This window comes from Pseudophryne corroboree, unplaced genomic scaffold (assembly GCF_028390025.1).
Source record: "Pseudophryne corroboree isolate aPseCor3 unplaced genomic scaffold, aPseCor3.hap2 scaffold_90, whole genome shotgun sequence".
NCBI classification, from domain to species: Eukaryota; Metazoa; Chordata; class Amphibia; order Anura; family Myobatrachidae; genus Pseudophryne; species Pseudophryne corroboree.
This window is the reverse complement of record NW_026970479.1, coordinates 1,673,289-1,688,898: the sequence shown is the minus strand read 5'-3', so window position 1 is coordinate 1,688,898 and position 15,610 is coordinate 1,673,289. Positions and strand designations below refer to the sequence as shown.

Genomic DNA, 15,610 nt, shown 5'->3' with positions numbered 1-15,610 from the left:
GGAATACAGTACAAACCATGCTTATAGCAAGGAGAAGCCAGGTGAGAAATCTGCTTTCTTTCAAATTGGGCGCTCACTTTGATCTGAATGAGGACTGCTGGCATGGCACTCAGGCGACAGGTGGAATCTTGGTCATGCTCTGGTTTCTCTTCAGAATGAACAAATCTTTCGCCATTTATTAAAGATTTCCGTGGAGAGGAGCAAAACTGAGTTTTATCTCAATTTTTGCATGCCCCATATTATTGGGGTTTCTTTTATCAGTTTAAGGACAGAATGAGTGTGCTTTCTTGTTGGCTTTAATGTAAGTTTATTTGTATAACAATGACAGTAAATGTCTGTTTCTTTTCAAACAGAACTTTCTTGACCATGCTACTTGCTTGAAAGATCTGGGAGCACATGGAAAAGAGTACAAACCATGCTTATAGCAAGGGGAAGCCTGGTGAGAAATCTGCTTTCTTTCTTTCAAATTGGGTGCTCACTTTGAGCTGAATGAGGACTGCTGGCATGGCACTCAGGCGACAGGTGGAATCTTGGTCATGCTCTGGTTTCTCTTCAGAACGAACAAATCTTTCGCCTTTTACTAAAGATTTCCGTGGAGAGGAGCAAAACTGAGTTTTATCTCAAATTTTGCATTCCCCATCTTATTGGGGTTTTATTTTATCTGTTTAAAGATAGAACGAGTGTGCTTTAATGTAAGCTCATTTGCATAGAAATGACAGTAAATGTTTGTTTCTTTTCAAACAGAACTTTCTTGACTATACTAATTGCTTGAAAGATCTGGGAACACATGGAAAAGAGTACAAACCATGTTTATAGCTAGGGGAAGCCTGGTGAGAAATCTGCTATCTTTCTTTCAAATTGGGTGCTCACTTTGAGCTCAATGAGAACTGCTGGCATGGCACTCAGGCGACAGGTGGAATCTTGGTCATGCTCTGGTTTCTCTTCAGAACTAACAAATATTTCGCCTTTTATTAAAGATTTCCGTGGAGAGGAGCAAAACTGAGTTTTATCTCAATTTTTGCATGCCCCATATTATTGGGGTTTCTTTTATCAGTTTAAAGACAGAACGAGTGTGCTTTCTTGTTAGCTTTAATGTAAGTTGCCATAGATGCAGTGAAACACACGTGTAGGGCACGGCGTGTCCGCGTGTATTTGACTCATGTGAAATGTTATAAAACAAAAATATATGATTATGATGTTAGCTGTTAGTCTCCACTAATAGGGAATAGAAGCTGAGCTATAAGAAAGGAATACACTAGATATGATGTCACTTAGCAGATACAATGTCTAAAGTGCATACAGATAGCTACTAATAACTCTTGATAAGAAAGTATATCAGTGTGGGTATATTTATATGATGGGATATTGGGACTAGTGAATATATATCACTCCTGCTGTCCAGATTGGCAATAACCAGACAATTATGATGAGTAGAGATGTCACATGGGCTGCTATAGATATTAATTTAATGCTGTATGTGTCATTTGTTACAAATGGATACATTTTCTATGAGTCAGCCTAGCAGCTGCATGTTCTAACAGAACACTATCCTCACACAGAATCTGCTAACCTTGAGATAACTAAATGACAGTGTGTAACAGTCTCTTTACTATAAGACTGTTACAAAGTAATATATATATTTGAAGTCAGTCTAGCAGCTGTGTGTTCCAGCAGTTTATAAGACAAAGAAAATCTCCTATTGTGGAATCTAGACACATGGGACTGCTGGCCTGTGTCATACTATTTCTATGTAATACCAGTAACATGTATATAACTGTTACATAATTGTTACAAATGGATAAATCTTTGAGTCAGCCTAGCAGCTGCATGTCCTAACAGGACACCATAAATCCTTTACAGTGTAACAAATTGATTGGTAACACTTAAAGGCTGGAGAGCAGTTATATGCCTTACTAGCATACTCAATATACCACATTATTACACCAGTTACCACGATTATTGACAGCGCATTTGATATATTATATTACCCTCACACTGAGTCTGTTTACCTTTAGATAACTAAGTGACCGAATATGTAACAGTTTCTCTATCATAAGACTGTTACAAAGTGAGATAGATATATTTGGAAGTCAGTCAAACAGCTGTGTGTTTCAGCGGTTTATAAGAAAATTCCTCATTGTGGAATCTGGACCACTAAGGGTTATTATATATATAGCACATGGAATTGCCACATCTCCCTATATGATAATTTCATTACACTGTAACATAATAAGAATTAACTCTTTAACAGTGTAAATAGAGAGTAATGAATCTCTGACACATGGAATATATTATTTCTTAGATGAATTGGATAAACCATTATGACAGACACTTTGCTTCCTAATAAGAATTGAGGTGGCTATACCTCTAAGGAAAGCATTATTGCCTACGCCTAGATCAGATTAAATAAGATCTGGCTGAATATATGAAGGAAGGTTGCTATTTATATGAGAATTGGAATTGCTATATTCCTTAAGGCAACCCCACCGATTGATATATGTTGTCAATTAAGTATATCTGAACGGCTATATCTGGACCAGATTTAATAAGATCTGGCTGATTATATGAAGGAGGGCTGCTATTTATATTGGAATTGCCATATTCCTTAAGGCAACCGCACCTGTTGGTATATCTCGCCAATTAACTATATCTAAACAGCTAAATTAAAGCTATTCATCATTTTTTTAGTTTGGATATTAATAAATATGATCTTTCCATGATGCATAGAGATTTCCCTATCAAGTGATTCCTTATCCGATATAGAAAGCTATCCCCCTGTGGTATTGAATTTAGGAATATAGTCTTAGGGGACACAGAGAAATAAGTGATCCCCATCTACCTAAGCACCCCACAAATTGGAGGTTAGCTTACCGGTTATACTCAATCACCCCCACAAATTCGCCAATGGGGATGGCTTCCCGGGAGGTAACCCCTATTGAGTGAAGGGAGTATATAGGATACGACCCAGTGGTACCTGACGACATAGATACTAACAGCTATTTAATAACATTACGCTAGAAAGTGATTATTAGCAACATATATATCTATATAAACAACCCCGCCAGGGTTGTGCCTTCAAAAATAATCACACACGGACACGCTTTTTAAACCTTTTTTTCACATCTCTTTATTCTTCTTATGCACATGTATGTTAGTTCTGTGATTTTAACCTTTATGTTTCACTGCAGTTTGGGATAATAATATTAATATTTATCCAATTTTAATACATACTTAATAAAGGTTATATTTTATGATTCATTCATTCTGTCCAGTGCGTCAACAGTGCAGATTTCTTCTTGTTTTTTCTCCCAAATTCTATAACAATGACAGTAAATGTTGTTTCTTTTCAAACAGAACTTTCTTGACCATGCTACTTGCTTGAAAGATCTGGGAGCACATGGAAAACAGTACAAACCATGCAGTATCACAAGAGCCTTTATTTGATCTTTCATGAAGATAGAGCAGAATTGAGGACACGTCAACAATTTCTGCCGAAGGTGGTTCATCTTTCCACATGGTGCCTTTGGCCACTGACACCTTCGTTGAGTCAAAGTCTCTGGCTGTGGTCAGAACTTTGAAAATTTATGTCACCAGAACGGTTCAGATTAGGAAAACAGAGGCTCTGTTTGTCCTGTATGCTCCCAACAGGATTGGGTGTCCTGCTTCCATGTAGACCATTATGCGCTGGATCTGTGGTAAGATTCAGCATGCTCATTCCATGGCAGGATTGCCGTTACTGAATTAGGTGAAGACCCATTCTACTAGAAAGGTGGGTTCATCCTGGGCAGCTGGTCGGGGAGTCTCGGCATTGCAACTTTGCCGAGCAGCTATTTAGTAAACACTTTTGCTAAGTTTTACAAGTTTGATACCTTGGCTGATGATAACCTCAAGTTGGGTCATTCGGTGCTGCAGAGTCGTACGCACTCTCCCACCCGTTCAAGAGCTTTGGTATAACCCCATGGTTCTTAATGTGACCCCAGCATCCTCTAGGTCGTATGAGAAAATAGGATTTTAATACCTACCGGTAAATCCTTTTCTCTTAGTCCGTAGAGGATGCTGGGCACCCGTCCCAGTCCATACTGTGTCTGCAGTTATTACTTGTGGTTATACACATGTTATGTTATGGTTCTGGTCAGCTTTTTGCTGCAATTGTTCATGCCGTTGGCTTGTGTTCTGTTGAATGCCACGTTCTGCGGCATGCTTAAGGTGTGAGCTGGTAAGATGCTCACCTTAGTTTAACAATAAATCCTTTCCTCGAAATGTCCGTCTCCCTGGGCACAGTTCCTATAACTGGAGTCTGGAGGAGGGGCATAGAGGGAGGAGCCAGTTCACACCCTTTGAAAGTCTTAAAGTGCCCATGTCTCTTGCGGATCCCGTCTATACCCCATGGTTCTTAATGTGACCCCAGCATCCTCTACGGACTAAGAGAAAAGGATGCCCTTGCGCACTATCCTGACTTCTCCTCCCGTCTGCTTACTTTGTGCCTTCCAACGCACAATGCGTACTACAGGTGGTGCTGCAGGGCCCACACCCTTTTACTTGCCTTACAGAACAGCTCTGGAGCTGTTACAGTGCCCAGCTGCTGCAAGAAATCAGCTTGAATGCTTCAGGGGATGGGGCATGGCCAACATGAGCCCCACACCAAAGGAGGGTGGGGGTGTTTAATGCGAACTAGGGGTCATCCAAGCACCGCAAAAGGCCGCCATGCCCTGCATGCCCCTTTTCTCTTTTCATATGCAGATGAGGGTTCCAGCCAACTTTGGCCCACATCTTGGATGACATCACCGTATGCAAATCCGTCTTCTGCAGACCTTCCCCCAGGAATGCTTGTACTAGTTGTTGCATATGGTTTGATATTTGATGGTGCTTCAATATTAGGCAGCCTTCCACCCTCCCATGTTCATCTGAACAGATGTGGTCTCCCTGCAGTTGTTGTCCCCAGACGAGAGTTCCCTTGTGCGTCCTCAGTTGAATCTCCTTAACTTGACGGGGGAGGGGCTGCCCGAGCAGCCACCCTCCCCAGCCCTATCCCAACTCATACTTATTTTGCATATGAGATCTCTTGATCATGAAGATTGTTCTCACAGGGTGAGGTTCATCCATTATATTTTAAAATAGGAAGGTACAAATTACATATTTGAATTGCATCTATGTGCTGGATTCAAATGTCCCCCCCCCCCTTCCTTTCTCAATTGTGCCCGTCAGCAGCTATTCTAAGGTTGCTGCCAATGGGTGTGACACATTAATTTCTTCTGTGGGGTACACTGGACTCCACAAGGATTCACATTGGGGTGTAGAGTAGGATCTTGATCTGAGGCACCAACCGGCTCAAAGCTTTTGACTGTTCCCAAGATGCTCAGCGCATCCTCCTCTATAACCCCGCTTCCATGAACAGGGAGCTCAGTTTGTAGTTGGTGCCTTCAGTAGCAGGCCACTTAACAGGGGCCTGCCTCAGGCAGCCTATTCTTAGCTATTAATTTTGACAAGAAAAGAAGAACTTGTTTTATGAGAATCTACAAGGGCTGCAGCAGGCTAGGTCTAATAGACATCTTTACTGCAGCTTCATCACTCCCAGCGGCGCTGTATACTCCCGTGCCCTGGTTGCTGGGTCACTGCAGCGGAGGCTCCAGTTTCTTCCTAAGGTCAGTCACACACACACCGCCCTTCCGGATCACGAGGCCGCTGATGAAGGGGAGCGTGGCCGTAGGGGGTGGACCGTGTGCGCACTGGCGTGGACACTGATTACTGGGCAGCCGCTCCACTAGCCACCAGGTACAGTTAAGGAGCACAGGTCTGGGAGTTTTACTCCTATATTAACCCAATTTTGTACTGCCCGCAGCGCATTGTGATAGGTAATAGGGCCTGATTCAGGTTGGAATGCAATCACAATAAGCGATCCAACTGCAAAAATTGCTAACAGCATACGCATGTGCCTGCATTTTCTGCGGCACCCCGCAGAGAATGCGATCGCCTCTGCCTGTCAATCGGGGCGGGGGGGGGAGAGGGGGGTCAGCAACACTCCATTTCCAAGTCAGGGATGGAGCGGTGCGGGGGCAAGGCTTCAAAATGGGGTCTGCAACGGAGGAGACACAGGGGGCGTGGTCACAGCGGCTGTATGACATCACATTCAGCCGCTGTGATCACAAAAATGGTGGCGGCTTCCTGCGCGCACATACAGTCTGCACCAGCAGGAGGCTACACCATTTTTTATGATCACGCTGAACTGCAGTGCGACTGCAATTACAGCATGGTCAAGAATGGAGGCGTCATGCTGGGTGGCCATGCCCTGTCACTGTGCAGGAGCCAGCACCGCACACACACTAGTCCCCGGGTGCAGCCCCCAACCCCCGGGACACCCGGAGCAACAAAATGTAGATTCAGGCCACCAGGCCACGCCCCTACCTATGAAACCATGCCTCCTTTTTACCATTGCGCTGCTTATCTGCGCGCACTGCATTACAATCTCCTTCGCCACCTCTCTGGGTGTCACCAGTGATAGTGACACCTCTGCCATGCTTGTAGCAGCTGGTCCTAAGATCTACGCCTCAAGCCCTGAGTGTTTGCCCTTGTGACTTGTTGATCATCATAGCGAAGCAGATGCTTACAGAAAACTGCAGGGGCTTAGATTGAAAATAAAAAAATTGATGGGTATAAGGTAGAGAGGAGCGGGTTCGGTTCTCCGAGAACCGAATTCCCGACGAACTCCACGTGGTTTACACTGGTCCGAGGCAGGCTCGGTTGTTCCCGCCTGACTCGGAAAACCTGAACAAGGGAAAATGTCATCATCCCGCTGTCGGATTCTCTCGAGATTCGGATTCCATATAAAGAGCTGCGCGTTGCCGCCATTTTTACTCGTGCATTGAAGAGAGAGCGGAGAGGACGTGGCTATGTTCTCTCAGTGGAAATCTCAATATCAGTGCTCAGTATCAGTGGTTACTTATTGCTGCTCAGTAATACTAGTAGTGTGTCTCTCCTGCTCAGTGTCAGTTCTCAGTAGTATCCTCATCAGTGCTCAGTATCACTGCTCATTGTCTTGTGCTGCATTGTGGTGCTCAGCATACTACAGTACATTACTAATAGTCCAGTGCTGCATCTTGCTGCTCAGTGTCAGTTCTAGTATCCTCATCAGTGCTCACTATCACTGCTCATTACATTGTGGTGTTCTGTATACTACAGTAACATAGTAATATAGTAACATATAGTAACATAGTTTTTGAGGTTGAATAGAGGCAAATTGCCCATCGTGTTCAACCTGTTTTAAGTTGTGATGATTCTACATACTTGCTGAATAATGTTTTATGACTAGTTAGCTACTATAACTCATGTTACCCCCGGATTAACCATGTTGATATTTTAAGTATTATAACCTTGGATAGCTTTTTCATTCAGAAATGTATCCATTCCTTTTTTAAATCCAATTACAGAGTCCGCCATTACCACCTTCCCTGGCAGGGAATTCCACATCCTGATTGCCCTAACAGTGAACATCATAGTATCTCACCTGGCAGGTAAGTAGGAGTTGGGCTAGAGCTGTGGAGGATTGCTGCTCGGGCACCCCCTGTCAAGTGAAGGAGATCCAACTGAGGCAGCACAAGGGAACTCTCGAAAGAAGAACAAGGCTAGAGGAAGATCTGAGACAAAGAAATCTGACTTTTACCAGAGCTGACCAGAGGAAAGCACAAACGCAGTCCCCCACTACCACAAATAATGCAGTCGAGTTTCCCACATTTGGGGAAATCACAGGGGTCAGCATACCCAGAGTGCAATGAATGAACCTCACCCTGGGAGAACAATCTTCATGACCATGGTATCTCCTATGCAAAATAAGTATTATTTGGGATAGGGCTGGGGAGGGCCGCTGCTCAGGCACATCTCTGTCAAGTAAAGGAGATTCAACTGAGGCAACACAAGGGAACTCTCATCTGGGGACAACAACTGCAGGGAGAACACATATTTTCAGATGAACATGGGAGGGCAGAAGGCTGCCTAACACTGAAGCACCCCCAAACAACAAACCAAATGCAACTACTAGTGCAAGCATTCCTGGGGGAAGGCCTGCAGCAGATGGATTTGCATATGGTGATGTCATCCAAGCAGTGGGTCAAAGTTCGCTTCAACCCTCGTCTGCATATGAAAATAAAAAAGGGGTGTGCAGGGCATGGCGGCCTTTTGCGGCGCTTGGATGACCCCTAGTTTGCATTAAACACCTCCACCTTCCTTCGGTGTGGGGCTCATGTTGGCTATGCCCCAGCCCCTGAAGCATTCAAGCTGATTTCTTGCAGCAGCTGGGCACTGTAACAGCTCCAGAGCTGCTCTGTAAAGCAAGTAAAAGGGTGTGGGCCCTGCAGCACTACCTGTAGTTTGCATTGTGCGTTGGAAGGCACAAAGTAAGCAGACGGGAGAAGTCAGGATAGTGCACAAGGGCATAGAAGGGAGCGGCTCAAGAAAAGAGAAGTGGAAACAGACAGCAAACTAGGCTGGAGAGAGACCTGAGACAAAGAGATCTGAATTATACGAGAGCCGACCAGAGGAAACACAAATTATGTAATCAAGTGTCCCACATTTGGGGAAATCGTAGGAGCAGCACACCCAGAGTGCATTGGGTGAGCCTTGCCCTGGGAGAAGCACCTTCCTGATCATAGTATCTCACCTGGCAGGTAAGTAGGAGTTGGGCTAGAGCTGGGGAGGGTCGCTGTTCGGGCACCCCCCTGTCAAGTGAAGGAGATCCAACTGAGGCAGCACAAGGAAACTCTCGAAAAAAGAACAAGGCTAGAGGAAGATCTGAGACAAAGAAATCTGACTTTTACCAGAGCTGACCAGAGGAAAGCACAAACACAGTCCCCCACTACCACAAATAATGCAGTCAAGTTTCCCACATTTGGGGAAATGACAGGGGTCAGCATACCCAGAATGCAATGAATGAACCTCACCCTGGGAGAACAATCTTCATGACAATGGTATCTCCTATGCAAAATAAGTATGATTTGGGATAGGGCTGGGGAGGGCCGCTGCTCAGGCACATCTCTGTCAAGTAAAGGAGATTCAACTGAGGCAGCACAAGGGAACTCTCATCTGGGGACAACAACTGCAGGGAGAACACATATTTTCAGATGAACATGGGAGAGCAGAAGGCTGCCTAATACTGAAGCACCCCCAAACAACAAACCAAATGCAACAACTAGTACAAGCATTCCTGGGAAAAGGTCTGCAGAAGACGGATTTGCATACGGTGATGTCATCCAAGCAGTGGGCCAAAGTTGGCTGGAACCCTCATCTGCATATGAAAAGAGAAAAGGGGTATGCAGGGCATGGCGGCCTTTTGCGGCGCTTGGATGACCCTTAGTTCGCATTAAACACCTCCACCCTCCGTCGGTGTGGGGCTCATGTTGGCTATGCCCCAGCCCCTGAAGCATTCAAGCTGATTTCTTGCAGCAGCTGGGCACTGTAACAGCTCCAGAGCTGCTCTGTAAGGCAAGTAAAAGGGTGTTGGCCCTGCAGCACTACCTGTAGTTTGCATTGTGCGTTGGAAGGCACAAAGTAAGCAGACAGGAGAAGTCAGGAGAGTGCACAAGGGCAAGGGCAGGGGCTCAAGAAAAGAGAAGTGGAAACAGACAGCAAACTAGGCTGGAGAGAGACCTGAGACAAAGAGATCTGAATTATACGAGTAGCCGACCAGAGGAAACACAAATTATGTAGTCAAGTGTCCCACATTTGGGGAAATCGTAGGAGCAGCACACCCAGAGTGCAATGGGTGAGCCTTGCCCTGGGAGAAGCACCTTCCTGATCATAGTATCTCACCTGGCAGGTAAGTAGGAGTTGGGCTAGAGCTGGGGAGGGTCGCTGCTCGGGCACCCCCCTGTCAAGTGAAGGAAATCCAACTGAGGCAGCACAAGGAAACTCTCAAAAAAAGAACAAGGCTAGAGGAAGATCTGAGACAAAGAAATCTGACTTTTACCAGAGCTGACCAGAGGAAAGCACAAACACAGTCCCCCACTACCACAAATAATGCAGTCGAGTTTCCCACATTTGGGGAAATCACAGGGGTCAGCATACCCAGAATGCAATGAATGAACCTCACCCTGGAAGAACAATCTTCATGACCATGGTATCTCCTATGCAAAATAAGTATGATTTGGGATAGGGCTGGGGAGGGCCGCTGCTCAGGCACATCTCTGTCAAGTAAAGGAGATTCAACTGAGGCAGCACAAGAGAACTCTCATCTGGGGACAACAACTGCAGGGAGAACACATATTTTCAGATGAACATGGGAGAGCAGAAGGCTGCCTAATACTGAAGCACCCCAAACAACAAACCAAATGCAACAACTAGTACAAGCATTCCTGGGGGAAGGTCTGCAGAAGACGTATTTGCATACGGTGATGTCATCCAAGCAGTGGGCCAAAGTTGGCTGGAACCCTCATCTGCATATGAAAAGAGAAAAGGGGTATGCAGGGCATGGCGGCCTTTTGCGGCGCTTGGATGACCCTTAGTTCGCATTAAACACCTCCACCCTCCGTCGGTGTGGGGCTCATGTTGGCTATGCCCCAGCCCCTGAAGCATTCAAGCTGATTTCTTGCAGCAGCTGGGCACTGTAACAGCTCCAGAGCTGCTCTGAAAGGCAAGTAAAAGGGTGTGGGCCCTGCAGCACTACCTGTAGTTTGCATTGTGCGTTGGAAGGCACAAAGTAAGCAGACAGGAGAAGTCAGGAGAGTGCACAAGGGCATAGAAGGCAGCGGCTCAAGAAAAGAGAAGTGGAAACAGACAGCAAACTAGGCTGGAGAGAGACCTGAGACAAAGAGATCTGAATTATACGAGAGCCGACCAGGGGAAACACAAATTATGCAGTCAAGTTTCCCACATTTGGGGAAATCGCAGGAGCAGCACACCCAGAGTGCAATGGGTGAGCCTTGCCCTGGGAGAAGCACCTTCATGATCATAGTATCTCACCTGGCAGTTATGTAGGAGTTGGGCTAGAGCTGGGGAGGGTCGCTGCTCGGGTACCCCCCTGTCAAGTGAAGGAGATCAAACTGAGGCAGCACAATGGAACTCTCGAAAGAAGAACAAGGCTAGAGGAAGATCTGAGACAAAGAAATCTGACTTTTACCAGAGCTGACCAGAGGAAAACACAAACACAGTCCCCCACTACCACAAATAATGCAGTTGAGTTTCCCACATTTGGGGAAATCACAGGGGTCAGCATACCCAGAATGCAATGAATGAACCTCACCCTGGGAGAACAATCTTTATGACCATGGTATCTCCTATGCAAAATAAGTATGATTTGGGATAGGGCTGGGGAGGGCCGCTGCTCAGGCACATCTCTGTCAAGTAAAGGAGATTCAACTGAGGCAGCACAAGGGAACTCTCATCTGGGGACAACAACTGCCGGGAGAACACATATTTTCAGATGAACATGGGAGGGCAGAAGGCTGCCTAATACTGAAGCACCCCCAAACAACAAACCAAATGCAACAACTAGTACAAGCATTCCTGGGGGAAGGTCTGCAGAAGACGGATTTGCATACAGTGATGTCATCCAAGCAGTGGGCCAAAGTTGGCTGGAACCCTCATCTGCATATGAAAAGAGAAAAGGGGTATGCAGGGCATGGCGGCCTTTTGCGGCGCTTGGATGACCCTTAGTTCGCATTAAACACCCCCACCCTACTTCGGTGTGGGGCTCATGTTGGCCATGCCCCAGCCCCTGAAGCATTCAAGCTGATTTCTTGCAGCAGCTTGGCACTGTAACAGCTCCAGAGCTGCTCTGTAAGGCAAGTAAAAGGGTGTGGGCCCTGCAGCACTACCTGTAGTTTGCATTGTGCATCGGAAGGCACAAAGTAAGCAGACAGGAGGAGAAGTCAGGATAGTGCACAAGGGTATAGAAGGGAGGGGCTCAAGAAAAAAGAAGTGGAAACAGACAGCAAACTAGGCTGGAGAGAGACATGAGACAAAGAGATCTGAATTATATGAGAGCCGACTAGGGGAAACACAAATTATGCAATCAAGTTTCCCATATTTGGGGAAATCGCAGGGGCAGCACACCCAGAGTGCAATGGGTGAGCCTTGCCCTGGGAGAAGCAACTTCATGATCATAGTATCTCACCTGGCAGGTAAGTAGGAGTTGGGCTAGAGCTGGGGAGGGTCGCTGCTCGGGCACCCCCCTGTCAAGTGAAGGAGATCCAACTGAGGCAGCACAAGGGAACTCTTGAAAGAAGAACAAGGCTAGAGGAAGATCTGAGACAAAGAAATCTGACTTTTACCAGAGCTGACCAGAGGAAAGCACAAACACAGTCCCCCACTACCACAAATAATGCAGTTGAGTTTCCCACATTTGGGGAAATCACAGAGGTCAGCATACCCAGAACGCAATGAATGAACCTAACCCTGGGAGAACAATCTTCATGACCATGGTATCTCCTATGCAAAATAAGTATGATTTGGGATAGGGCTGGGGAGGGCCGCTGCTCAGGCACATCTCTGTCAAGTAAAGGAGATTCAACTGAGGCAGCACAAGGGAACTCTCATCTGGGGACAACAACTGCAGGGAGAACACATATTTTCAGATGAACATGGGAGGGCAGAAGGCTGCCTAATACTGAAGCACCCCCAAACAACAAACCAAATGCAACAACTAGTGCAAGCATTCCTGGGGGAAGGCCTGCCGCAGATGGATTTGCATATGGTGATGTCATCCAAGCAGTGGGTCAAAGTTGGCTTCAACCCTCGTCTGCATATGAAAAGAGAAAAGGGGCATGCAGGGCATGGCGGCCTTTTGCGGCGCTTGGCTGACCCCTAGTTTGCATTAAACACCTCCACCCTCCGTCGGTGTGGGGCTCATGTTGGCTATGCCCCAGCCCCTGAAGCATTCAAGCTGATTTCTTGCTGCAGCTGGGCACTGTAACAGCTCCAGAGCTGCTCTGTAAGGCAAGTAAAAGGGTGTGGGCCCTGCAGCACTACCTGTAGTTTGCATTGTGCGTTGGAAGGCACAAAGTAAGCAGACAGGAGAAGTCTGGAGAGTGCACAAGGGCATAGAAGGCAGCGGCTCAAGAAAAGAGAAGTGGAAACAGACAGCAAACTAGGCTGGAGAGAGACCTGAGACAAAGAGATCTGAATTATACGAGAGCCGACCAGGGGAAACACAAATTATGCAGTCAAGTTTCCCACAGGAGTATATAGGATACGACCCAGTGGTACCTGACGACATAGATACTAACAGCTATTTAATAACATTACGCTAGAAAGTGATTATTAGCAACATATATATCTATATAAACAACCCCGCCAGGGTTGTGCCTTCAAAAATAATCACACACGGACACGCTTTTTAAACCTTTTTTTCACATCTCTTTATTCTTCTTATGCACATGTATGTTAGTTCTGTGATTTTAACCTTTATGTTTCACTGCAGTTTGGGATAATAATATTAATATTTATCCAATTTTAATACATACTTAATAAAGGTTATATTTTATGATTCATTCATTCTGTCCAGTGCGTCAACAGTGCAGATTTCTTCTTGTTTTTTCTCCCAAATTCTATAACAATGACAGTAAATGTTGTTTCTTTTCAAACAGAACTTTCTTGACCATGCTTCTTGCTTGAAAGATCTGGGAGCACATGGAAAACAGTACAAACCATGCAGTATCACAAGAGCCTTTATTTGATATTTCATGAAGATAGAGCAGAATTGAGGACACGTCAACTATTTCTGCCGAAGGTGGTTCATCTCTCCACATGGTGCCTTTGGCCACTGACACCTTCGTTGAGTCAAAGTCTCTGGCTGTGGTCAGAACTTTGAAAATTTATGTCACCAGAACGGTTCAGATTAGGAAAACAGAGGCTCTGTTTGTCCTGTATGCTCCCAACAGGATTGGGTGTCCTGCTTCCATGTAGACAATTATGCGCTGGATCTGTGGTAAGATTCAGCATGCTCATTCCACGGCAGGATTGCCGTTACTGAATTAGGTGAAGACCCATTCTACTAGAAAGGTGGGTTCATCCTGGGCAGCTGGTCGGGGAGTCTCGGCATTGCAACTTTGCCGAGCAGCTATTTAGTAAACACTTTTGCTAAGTTTTACAAGTTTTAGAGTAAAGGAGATTCAACTGAGGCAGCACAAGGGAACTCTCATCTGGGGACAACAACTGCAGTGAGAACACATATTTTCAGATGAACATGGGAGGGCAGAAGGCTGCCTAATACTGAAGCACCCCCAAACAACAAACCAAATGCAACAACTAGTACAAGCATTCCTGGGGGAAGGTCTGCAGAAGACGGATATGCATATAGTGATGTCATCCAAGCAGTGGGCCAAAGTTGGCTGGAACCCTCATCTGCATATGAAAAGAGAAAAGGGGTATGCAGGGCATGGCGGCCTTTTGCGGCGCTTGGATGACCCTTAGTTCGCATTAAACACCCCCACCCTCCTTCGGTGTGGGGCTCATGTTGGCCATGCCCCAGCCCCTGAAGCATTCAAGCTGATTTCTTGCAGCAGCTTGGCACTGTAACAGCTCCAGAGCTGCTCTGTAAGGCAAGTAAAAGGGTGTGGGCCCTGCAGCACTACCTGTAGTTTGCATTGTGCATTGGAAGGCACAAAGTAAGCAGACAGGAGGAGAAGTCAGGATAGTCCACAAGGGTATAGAAGGGAGGGGCTCAAGAAAAAAGAAGTGGAAACAGACAGCAAACTAGGCTGGAGAGAGACCTGAGACAAAGAGATCTGAATTATATGAGAGCCGACCAGGGGAAACACAAATTATGCAGTCAAGTTTCCCACATTTGGGGAAATCGCAGGGGCAGCACACCCAGGTGAGATACTATAATCAGGAAGGTGCTTCTCCCAGGGCAAGGCTCACCCATTGCACACTGGGTGTGCTGCTCCTACGATTTCCCCAAATGTGGGACACTTGACTGCATAATTTGTGTTTCCTCTGGTCGGCTCTCGTATAATTCAGATCTCTTTGTCTCAGGTCTCTCTCCAGCCTAGTTTGCTCTCTGTTTCCACTTCTTTTTTCTTGAGCCCCTCCCTTCTATACCCTTGTGGACTATCCTGACTTCTCCTCCCGTCTGCTTACTTTGTGCCTTCCAATGCACAATGCAAACTACAGGTAGTGCTGCAGGGCCCACACCCTTTTACTTGCCTTACAGAGCAGCTCTGGAGCTGTTACAGTGCCCAGCTGCTGCAAGAAATCAGCTTGAATGCTTCATGGGATGGGGCATGGCCAACATGAGCCCCACACCAAAGGAGGGTGGGGGTGTTTAATGCGATCTAGGGGTCATCCAAGCACCGCAAAAGGCCGCCATGCCCTGCACGCCCCTTTTCTCTTTTCATATGCAGATGAGGGTTGAAGCCAACTTTGACCCACTGCTTGGATAACATCACCATATGCAAATCCATCTGCTGCAGGCCTTCCCCCAGGAATGCTTGCACTAGTTGTTGCATTTGGTTTGTTGTTTGGGGGTGCTTCAGTATTAGGCAGCCTTCTGCCCTCCCATGTTCATCTGAAAATATGTGTTCTCCCTGCAGTTGTTGTCCCCATATGAGAGTTCCCTTGTGCTGCCTCAGTTGAATCTCCTTTACTTGACAGAGATGTGCCTGAGCAGCGGCCCTCCCCAGCC

General features: G+C 46.2%; 12 non-coding genes and 1 pseudogene across 12 annotated transcripts; 4 read left to right on the top strand and 9 right to left on the bottom strand.

Annotated features, from left to right (window-relative positions):
* The first annotated feature begins 134 nt into the window (after positions 1-134).
* LOC135044763 (U5 spliceosomal RNA) lies at positions 135-250 on the top strand. The gene has a single exon (XR_010237303.1). It is a non-coding gene; the product is annotated as a U5 spliceosomal RNA (small nuclear RNA).
* A 286-nt stretch (positions 251-536) lies between these two features.
* On the top strand, positions 537-652 carry LOC135044669 (U5 spliceosomal RNA). Its single transcript, XR_010237210.1, has one exon. It is a non-coding gene; the product is annotated as a U5 spliceosomal RNA (small nuclear RNA).
* A 275-nt stretch (positions 653-927) lies between these two features.
* Positions 928-1,043, top strand: LOC135044790 (U5 spliceosomal RNA). Its single transcript, XR_010237329.1, has one exon. It is a non-coding gene; the product is annotated as a U5 spliceosomal RNA (small nuclear RNA).
* A 6,624-nt stretch (positions 1,044-7,667) lies between these two features.
* Positions 7,668-7,831, bottom strand: LOC135044752 (U1 spliceosomal RNA). The gene has a single exon (XR_010237292.1). It is a non-coding gene; the product is annotated as a U1 spliceosomal RNA (small nuclear RNA).
* A 671-nt stretch (positions 7,832-8,502) lies between these two features.
* Positions 8,503-8,665, bottom strand: LOC135044568 (U1 spliceosomal RNA). The gene has a single exon (XR_010237131.1). It is a non-coding gene; the product is annotated as a U1 spliceosomal RNA (small nuclear RNA).
* Positions 8,666-8,817: 152 nt separating this feature from the next.
* Positions 8,818-8,981, bottom strand: LOC135045034 (U1 spliceosomal RNA). Its single transcript, XR_010237568.1, has one exon. It is a non-coding gene; the product is annotated as a U1 spliceosomal RNA (small nuclear RNA).
* Positions 8,982-9,649: 668 nt separating this feature from the next.
* LOC135044461 (U1 spliceosomal RNA) lies at positions 9,650-9,813 on the bottom strand. Its single transcript, XR_010237053.1, has one exon. It is a non-coding gene; the product is annotated as a U1 spliceosomal RNA (small nuclear RNA).
* Positions 9,814-9,965: 152 nt separating this feature from the next.
* On the bottom strand, positions 9,966-10,129 carry LOC135044865 (U1 spliceosomal RNA). The gene has a single exon (XR_010237401.1). It is a non-coding gene; the product is annotated as a U1 spliceosomal RNA (small nuclear RNA).
* Positions 10,130-10,799: 670 nt separating this feature from the next.
* LOC135044492 (U1 spliceosomal RNA) lies at positions 10,800-10,962 on the bottom strand. Its single transcript, XR_010237076.1, has one exon. It is a non-coding gene; the product is annotated as a U1 spliceosomal RNA (small nuclear RNA).
* Positions 10,963-11,114: 152 nt separating this feature from the next.
* Positions 11,115-11,278, bottom strand: LOC135044854 (U1 spliceosomal RNA). Its single transcript, XR_010237391.1, has one exon. It is a non-coding gene; the product is annotated as a U1 spliceosomal RNA (small nuclear RNA).
* A 702-nt stretch (positions 11,279-11,980) lies between these two features.
* Positions 11,981-12,115, bottom strand: LOC135044542 (U1 spliceosomal RNA; annotated as a pseudogene).
* A 152-nt stretch (positions 12,116-12,267) lies between these two features.
* Positions 12,268-12,431, bottom strand: LOC135044993 (U1 spliceosomal RNA). Its single transcript, XR_010237529.1, has one exon. It is a non-coding gene; the product is annotated as a U1 spliceosomal RNA (small nuclear RNA).
* A 2,361-nt stretch (positions 12,432-14,792) lies between these two features.
* LOC135044605 (U1 spliceosomal RNA) lies at positions 14,793-14,948 on the top strand. The gene has a single exon (XR_010237147.1). It is a non-coding gene; the product is annotated as a U1 spliceosomal RNA (small nuclear RNA).
* The last annotated feature ends 662 nt before the right edge of the window (positions 14,949-15,610 follow it).